Raw genomic sequence first — 8,726 nt, forward strand, 5'->3', positions numbered from 1 at the left:
CACCACTTGTCTCTCATTCTTGTCTGTCTTTGTGTTGTTTTGGTGGTCGGCCCTTCCTGACAGAAGTTGTCGGTTGGCTTTGAGTAGGATGTTGTAGGCTGATCGGGAAGAGCGGATGGGGGTCACACACACACACACACACCACATTCACTTATGCACTACATACCTTCTGTCTTGCAAGAATAAATTGCATATATGGGTATTAATGTTCATAAATGGTTCTGCCAGTGTGGCACTTACCATTACTATATATGCAGACAGGGGGGAAAAAAAACACTTGATGGTATGGTGCAATTCCAGCTATAAAGATAGGGGATACAAATTCTGGTAGGCTGACAGACAGTGGCTGCCAGAAAATGTATCTCCTATGCAACTCCACTAAATAAAGACAAAACTTCCTGAAATTTACTGTAGTGATTGTGGGTAAGCTAAGGTATATATGAAGTTGAAATATCTGATGGTAGGGTGTAATTTTAATTTAACCTTTATTTAACAAGGTTAGTCCCATTGAGATCAAGATCTCTTTTGCAAGGGAGACCTGAACATGGATAAAGTTTCCAATTCACCTAACTTGCATGTCTTTAAATGTTAGAGGAAATTGGAGCACCTGGAGGAAACCCACAGAAACATGGGGAGAACATGCAAACTCCACACAGAAAGGCCACAGGTGGGAATCGAAGCAATGACCTTCTTGCTCTGAGGCAACATGCGCTAACCACAAAGCTACTGTGCTTATTAATCTATAAGATACAGACAGATATTGGGGTTGTGGCCAAGAATTTAGTGCACTTGGTTTCAGTAACAAAGGTTCCTGGTTCGAACCCCACCCCTGCCACATTTCACTGTGTAATGTGACGTTGCAGCAGGAAGGCCATTTGGTGTACAGCTTGTGGCAAATCAACATGCAGACCGTCCTTGCATCTGCTGTGGTGACCCTGAGTAAAATCATGGGAGCAGCCAAAGGGACTTATATATTTGCAAATTTTACAAAAAAAAAAAAGGTTTAATATCAGCATGGCCATAACAATTCAACATGAAAAAGACCATCAAAATTACAGATTAATACTTTTTAATTGCAGGTTTAAACTGTAAAACTTACATAAATATGTATGTGCAAACCATTTACATATTTATTATAAATTTGACAGAATTCCCCTGGAAACCACAGCTGCCAGAATTTTTCAGTAAAAACTGGATTTTTTTTTACAGTGTAAAAGTTGAATTTTATTTCTTGTAACCAAAACAACCATCACCCACATCGCGTTTGTCTGCTTATCTTTTATTTAAAACAGAAAAAGTCACAGACAAGTACACGAGTGTACAGTTTATAGCTGTTCATATTTTAATGAATGAACAAACTGAACTGAAGAAAGCGTGAAAATCACTGGATTATCTTACTTACTGAGTACTTACTGAGTGTTAGGATTGTCAGTCACTTACTGGTTATCCTCTATTTCGTTAAACCCATTACCTGTCTTAGTGTATATAATTATATATTGTCACTAAACTGTCCATTTGTCTGAGTCACGTTTCCAGTGCCGTTCGAGAGATGATTTAAGATGGTTCAAAGATGGAGCTGTCACAATTTCGGTGGGCAGGGCATTTCATGGATCCACTACTCTCTGGCTAAAACTGTTGCCTCTAAGTTTAGTCTGGCAATGTTGCTTGAAAATCTTGAACCCATTAGAGCGTTTTCTGCCTGATGTCTGTAGTGAGAAGAACTGGGACACTTCAAGGTCATCAATCCCATTAAGAATCCTATACACTTGTAAAATGTCAGCTCTTCTGTGCCTGTACTTTAGCGTGGGTAAGTGTTTGCAGACGTTCAGTGTAAGGCAGAGTTTTCAGGTCCTTAACTAGCTTCGTTGCACGTCTCTGTACTTTTTCAGTCCTGTCCTCATCTCACCTGTACACAGGGTGGGTAACAACTGTGCAGTACTCAACTATAGGCCTCACTAGAGATTTGTATAGTTTCTTAAAGGTTGTAGACTGCATGTTGTGGAATGAACGTTTGATTAGTCCCAGCCTTGCATTTGATTTAGCCACTGCAGCATCGTGGTGGGCACTGAAAGTCAATGTGTCATCAAACAAGACACCAAGGTCCTTTTCTTCACTAACAGATGATATCGCGGTAACACCAACTGAGTAAGAAGCTTTTGGGTTTGAACGGCCATAATGGATCACTTTGCATTTTGACAAGTTAAATGGCAACTGCCATTTGCACGACCATGAGTACAGGCTGTTCAAGTCTTCTTGTAGGGAGTCAGTGTCGGCTTGTTCTTTAACTGGCGTGAAGATCTTGCTGTCATCGGCAAATAGAGCTGTTGCGGACTTAACTTTGTCTGGTAAATCATTTATGAAGATCAGAAATAGCGTTGGGCCTAGTACCGACCCTTGTGGTATACCACTGGTGACGTGGGCCCAGTCCGATAATGTGTCATCCACTCTGACCCTTTGTTTTCTTCCTAGCAGAAACGATTTCATCCAGTGAAATCGTTTCATCTTGAAGGTGGTACGATCATAATCATCTTACAGCGTGTTTTTTTTTTTTACTTATATAAACGGGTTACAGTGTTTTTTTATGTTTGACACCGTTTCTGTGCATGTAATCAACGTGAAAACACGCGTGCATTAAACGTCATCAAAGATTAGGAAACTTATTTTTTAATGTCATGTATTGCACAACCAACATGCTGTTATTTTTGTCTGGGAGCAGGAGGAGATCGTTTAAAGAGCTGCAGAACGTGTGCATGCCAGGGGATACAAATTCTGACGGGGATAAGTACTTTGGCACAACACCTGTTGCGGTTGGGCGGGAACTTAAAGGCGATCGGAGTTTAAGATCTCATTTCACATTCATGATAGTAGCTCGATATTGCTGATTTTCATTATTGAACATTGGCATATTTTATCATTCACTATTTTCAGGGGTGGACTGATCGAAGGTTTTGCAGACATGACACTGACAGAGAAAAAACAGGAACACACATGTCGACGTGGACTTCTGTATTTTTGTTTTTATTCTGTCTTGAATTTGCAGGTTTTACTTTTATGTAAAATGCAGAAATTTGGGGAAATTATAACAAACTGCTGCTTTTGTGTCTCTACTGACACTATTTAACAGATTTTAATACAAGTAGGCTTGTTTTAAAGCCCTTTAATTGCTCTTTCTAATGAACCCATACATGCCTGTGTAGAAAAAAATGTTTTATGTAAAGTGTGGAAATTTGGGGAAAATATGCCATTCTGTTCATTTACTGTGATGTTTTTTTTTTCCTGTCATCATAATTCTCGATGAATTTTTATAAATGAGGCCTTGTAAGTTGTATTCAACCTGATTAAAAGCTCTAACGAACCCATACATGCCTGGATAAACAATCCTTATGTATTAAAATATAAATCTGAAGTATGCATTGACATTGTGCTCATTTACCTTGCTGCTTTTTCCACTGTAATATTATTGCTAGTCTTTTAATGACAACAACATATATATGATTTTTACTAGCATGTTTTTACAAGTAGATATAAAGCCATTCAGAATTTAAGACTTTTGACCCTCAGTCAGGGTAAAAAGTACCTCCCCCATCCCCTCCAATCACACTGTTAAAATTTAAATGCCGCCTGTGACCACCATGTACATATTAAACAACACAGCATTGTATATAGACATAAATATATTTAAACATTTTGTTTCCGTATTTGTATGCATGTGAACACAGCTTAATGCAAAGAACTTATGGCGTTGAGTTATAGTCTCAGTATATCGATATTAAATTGCGACATTACGACTTTAAAATAGACATTTATTTTACATAATTACATTAAGGCTCTTGTACAGTTCACTTTAGTATTGGAGAATTTGTTTTTGTAGTTGATGGTGAAGCACTGGCTGCCTTTTTCCCCTCATTTCGCTTCTGTTTAACTGGTGCCTTAACTGGCTCAAGGCGCTCTGTCCCCCCGAGTACTGGCCACCGTGCGGCACGCCGCTAGTCACGTGACGTCCATTCCAGTGTCTATTTCCATGGCTGCAACACTCAATGCCAAGGGCGCCGCCATGTTGAAATACCCTCTACGATGGTGTCATTTGAACTAGCCAATCAGCGAGGAGATCCAGTCAAATATCACTAGGGGCGTGTTTGCCGTATCCGGCAAAATATGCATTACCTTTACTAAATTCCACGCAGGTTAAACATAATAGACACAGATCATTGGTAATATTTGTTTTAGCAAGTTTTCAGGGTCTCATGCAGTTTCTTATTAACGTGATGAAAAGCATAAAAAAATTACATTTTAGTAATACAGTGGAACCTAGATTTACGAGTTTAATTTGTTCCGTGGCGAAGCTCGTAAGCCAATCTGAATATTTCAAACGAATTTCCCCCATTGAAAATAACTAAAATAATTTAAATCCGTTCCAGCCTTGTAAAACATCTCCATATCACTCGGAATTATGAAAAAAAAAAACCTTTTTATTAACAAACAGACATGTATATTTTACCTGTGCATAATAAAATATATAAAGTAAAAGAAAAAAGTTTTATTAAGTGTTCTTATCTTGGAAACAGACTAATGCGGCTAACGGAGGCGGAGAAGGGAGGGTCAGAGGTTTGCGCACACTGTAAACACAAACTAAACTTAACCTGTAGATCCTTAAAAGGATCATACAGACATAACTTTAATTGTAAACATGCAGGTCTTTGGACCCAGAAACAGATTTATCACGTGATGCGTTACGTCCATGGGCGCAATTTGGTGGGGGACAGAATTTGGTGGTTTTCAACCGGGGGGGACAGAATATGGTATGTCCCCCCACCTTCTGACATATATGTGTGTACTTGAAACATGCTATGCCAGTCTTATGTGCAAACCATGTCAGTCTTATGTGCAAAACCATGTCAGAATAGTATCTTTGTTTCTGCAAGTTTGTATTTTTAGCAGCACTGACTTGTTTACAACACCTGTTTCTTGTTTGTCACATTCTGAATTTTCTGGGACTGCATTTGCCCAGATTTGAAACCAAAAATATTTGCCTCTAGGGACTAGTGTCTACATATAAGTATCAATGGACCATATGCTAATTTACTAAATTCTGAAAGTTAGAAAAGGAAATCAGAAAAGCTATCTGGGACCTCAGAAAGCCCATCTGCAATTATTGCTTGATCTCCAAATTCAGTCTATGCAAGCGAAATTATGTTCAGTATGAGTGTTGTCATTAGTGCCACTTCGAAAATTAAATTCATAAGTAATTTATCCTAAACTTATGATCTGTTGTTTTTTCAAACTTATGCTAAAACAAATCTTGAGAAAAAAAATACAGTATGCGATAGTTAATAATTATTAAGAGCCTGTTCTTTCATATTTATGAATACATTTTACCACATTGCAGTTGTTTTTTAATGAGAACTCAACCTATCATTCTTTGTGAGTTCTACACATGTGGTGATACCTTATTTACACCAGGATGTTAATAAAATCAGTGCTGGCTATTCTCAGAATAAAGTACTTATATCCACAGTTTCAAATTGCATAAGTCAAATGGTGTCCACTTTATGGTCTTCTGAAAACATTAAAATTACTGTTCTGGATGCTCAGAATGCATCTGAGCTTATCTAGAAACCGTTGGCCCCCAGACCCCCGGCCTATGGGCTTCAGCCCTGCGGGCCTCGCACTTTGTCCCCCCAATTTGTAGTTCTAAATTGCGCTCTTGGTTACGTCAGAGTTTAACAACCGGATTATGTTGTATACGTCCCTGGGTGTTATGCTCATGAGTCCAGCAGAGGGCGATGTGAGAACAAGGAAGTTGAGCGTGGGTCAGTAGAAATTCAGTTCACAAGTGGACATTAATCATTTATGAAGATTTCCTTGGTATGCACGTTTGGGATCACAGTTGCACTGTAGCTTGCCTTAGTTAGCTAATATGTTAGCTAAACTGACATCAGTTATGAACAACCCCTCTCACCCCTTACATGAGACTGCAGGAGTCTTAAACAGCTCCTTCAGTAATAGGTTGCTACACTCTTGGTGCAAAATAGAATATCTCTGCAGGTCATTTATTCCAACTGCAGTCAGACTGTAGAATACCTCAAAATGTTTCTAGCACCATAATCAGCTGCTAGTTTTACATCTACGGCTACTGTCACCTGTGCTTTATTACACGCACAACTGTGCAATTTATCCTGTGCAATAATGTTACCATATTTATACATACTTGTACTTATTATATATATGCGTGTGTGTGTGTGCGTGCGTGCTAAGGCTAACAAAATTTAGCAATGAAAGCAATAAGCAAGTTGTGCATCTTGATTTGTGCAGTGCATTGTGGGTGGGCTAAGACCACTAGCAATTAACATGGGAAAGATCATGGCAGAATGCAATCTAAATGTGAGTAATCACTGCAGTTTAGATGAATTTAAAAAGGTTGAAAGTCTATGAATTTAAACTTTTTTTGTAAGCGGTGAGGTGTATGTGTTCATGAGAAGTGCCCAGATGAACTGCGTTAGTATACAGGCAGCGCGCTAACTGCAAATTTGACCTGTTTTTTAACCACTGAAGAAGAGGTAAAACAAATTGTACAAGATTTTCAGGACTTGTTCCACCTGATATGGTGAATACTCAGTGGAAAATGATGAGAGAACACTCTTAAAGCATCTCAACATGAAAGGTATGTAAGTTGTCACTGTGTGCCATAGCAATGTTCCATTCACATTGCTATTCGGGGTTTTCATGTATCCCATAATCCCTTGCACGCCATAGAGTCGCTGCAGTCAAAACAACACAGAGAATCCACATGATGACAATTGTAAATGAATATTATACTACAAAAATGTAATTTTTTATGCTTTTCATCACACTAATAAGAGACTGCATGCATGATACCCTGAAAACTTGCTAAAACAATTCTAACAAATAATCTGTGTCTGCTACGTTTAATCTGCGTGGAATTTAATAAACGCAAACCGAATTTCAGACGTATTATATATATTAGTCTGGAACAAAGAGGACAAACAGTGTTGTAAAGGACAATAATCAAGACATTAAAGAGCAAACTTCACTTTCCCCCAGAACGACATGATCAGGAAGCGAGCGTAGCTCACAGCAGCTCCCATTGAAAATAACGGAGAGACAGTCTGTGATTCTCACGTTTACATAAAACAAATGCAATAACAACGTCTAAAAACCCAGAGAATATATTCATGAGAGTTTTAGGCACAATATAAAAATAGTTTTATGTTGTGATGTTAATGGTGTTGTCCGTGTGTAGCGGTTAAAGTGCAGCGTGATCAGTGTCTCAGTGCAGTTCTCAATGTTACTGAGATCTCGCAGTGCAGCGACCTCTCCGAGGTTTTACGGGATTTGAAATCTGAAAAGGGCGAATGCACAAACTGAAACTGAGTGTGATAACTTTAACAAACATTGACAAATTGACAATCTTGGTATCTTAATCAAGCTCTTACACCAGTTGGGGTTTTTCTCCTCCGTGGGAAAGTGTAAAACAAACAAAAGTGTGTTCCAGAGCTTTCTACTCACAATTATGAACAACACACGGCCTTTTATGCCACTTTTAAAGTCTATGATAACCATTTAGGCTCAGCCCCTCCCTGAGCCTGGTTCTGCTTGAGGTTTCTTCCTGTTAAAAGGGAGTTTTCCTTCCCACTGTCACCAAGTGCTTGCTCATAGAGGGTCATTTTGACCGTTGGGGTTTTTCTGTAATTATTGTATGGCTTTTGCCTTGCAATATAAAGTGCCTTGGGGCAACTGTTTGTTGTGATTTGGCGCTATATAAATAAAATTGATTTGATTTGATTTACACAGTTAATAATAGCGCAATGTGTACCTGACATGTTTTCACTTCACCTGAACTTACGGCTTAAGGTTTACACTCCCACTCATCTTCAACCACTTACTCCAGTGAAGGGTTGTGGGGAGCTGGAGCCATAGCGTGTGAGGCGGGGTACACCCTGGACAGGACGCCAGTCTGTCACAGGGCCACATACAGACAAACAAACACATTCACACCCACATGCACACCTACGGACAATTTAAAGTATCCAATCCACCTAACCTGCGTGTCTTTGGATGTGGGAGGAAGGCCACAAGCGGGAATTGAACCCATGACCTTCACGCTGTGAGGCAACAGTGCTAACCACTAATCCGCCGTGCTGCATCTTAAGGTTTAAAAACAGTTAAAACTACACAGCTCTCATAATAATCAGGCTACCTGGATTTGGTAGCCAAGCGAGTCTCGTTTGAACCCTGCCTGATATCGTGGGATTTGACCACTTATGGGGACAGCGTGCAATACATTGTGCAGTACACAACTATACACAGCATCACTTCACATGGAAAAATGGTCTACTGTTTTGTTACTGTTTTTCACTGAAGCGGTCGCGAAAAGTTTTTTTTTTCCGGTTCCCAGCGGAGAATGGAAGACGACGCAAATGAGAGATGTCAGGTCATAAACAAACCGCAACACGTCCACTTTCCCACTGCATCATCACTTTTTCTTTGCATTTTCACTTTGTTTGTATGTAATTTGCCCAAAAACTCAGAGAAAATGCCATGTTTTTGTCCCCGGAAGTAGAGAAATTACATCAGATGCGTCATATTTTACCCCTTTAGCGTCCGTCCTCAAACGACACTGCACTGCCCAAGTTGCTTATTCAGAAGAAATGCCAACCAACCTCACTGACAGTTCTCAGTGTGAACCAGTAGGGCTGCTATACTGT

Source organism: Thalassophryne amazonica, chromosome 6 (genome assembly GCF_902500255.1).
Source record: "Thalassophryne amazonica chromosome 6, fThaAma1.1, whole genome shotgun sequence".
Classification (NCBI taxonomy): Eukaryota; Metazoa; Chordata; class Actinopteri; order Batrachoidiformes; family Batrachoididae; genus Thalassophryne; species Thalassophryne amazonica.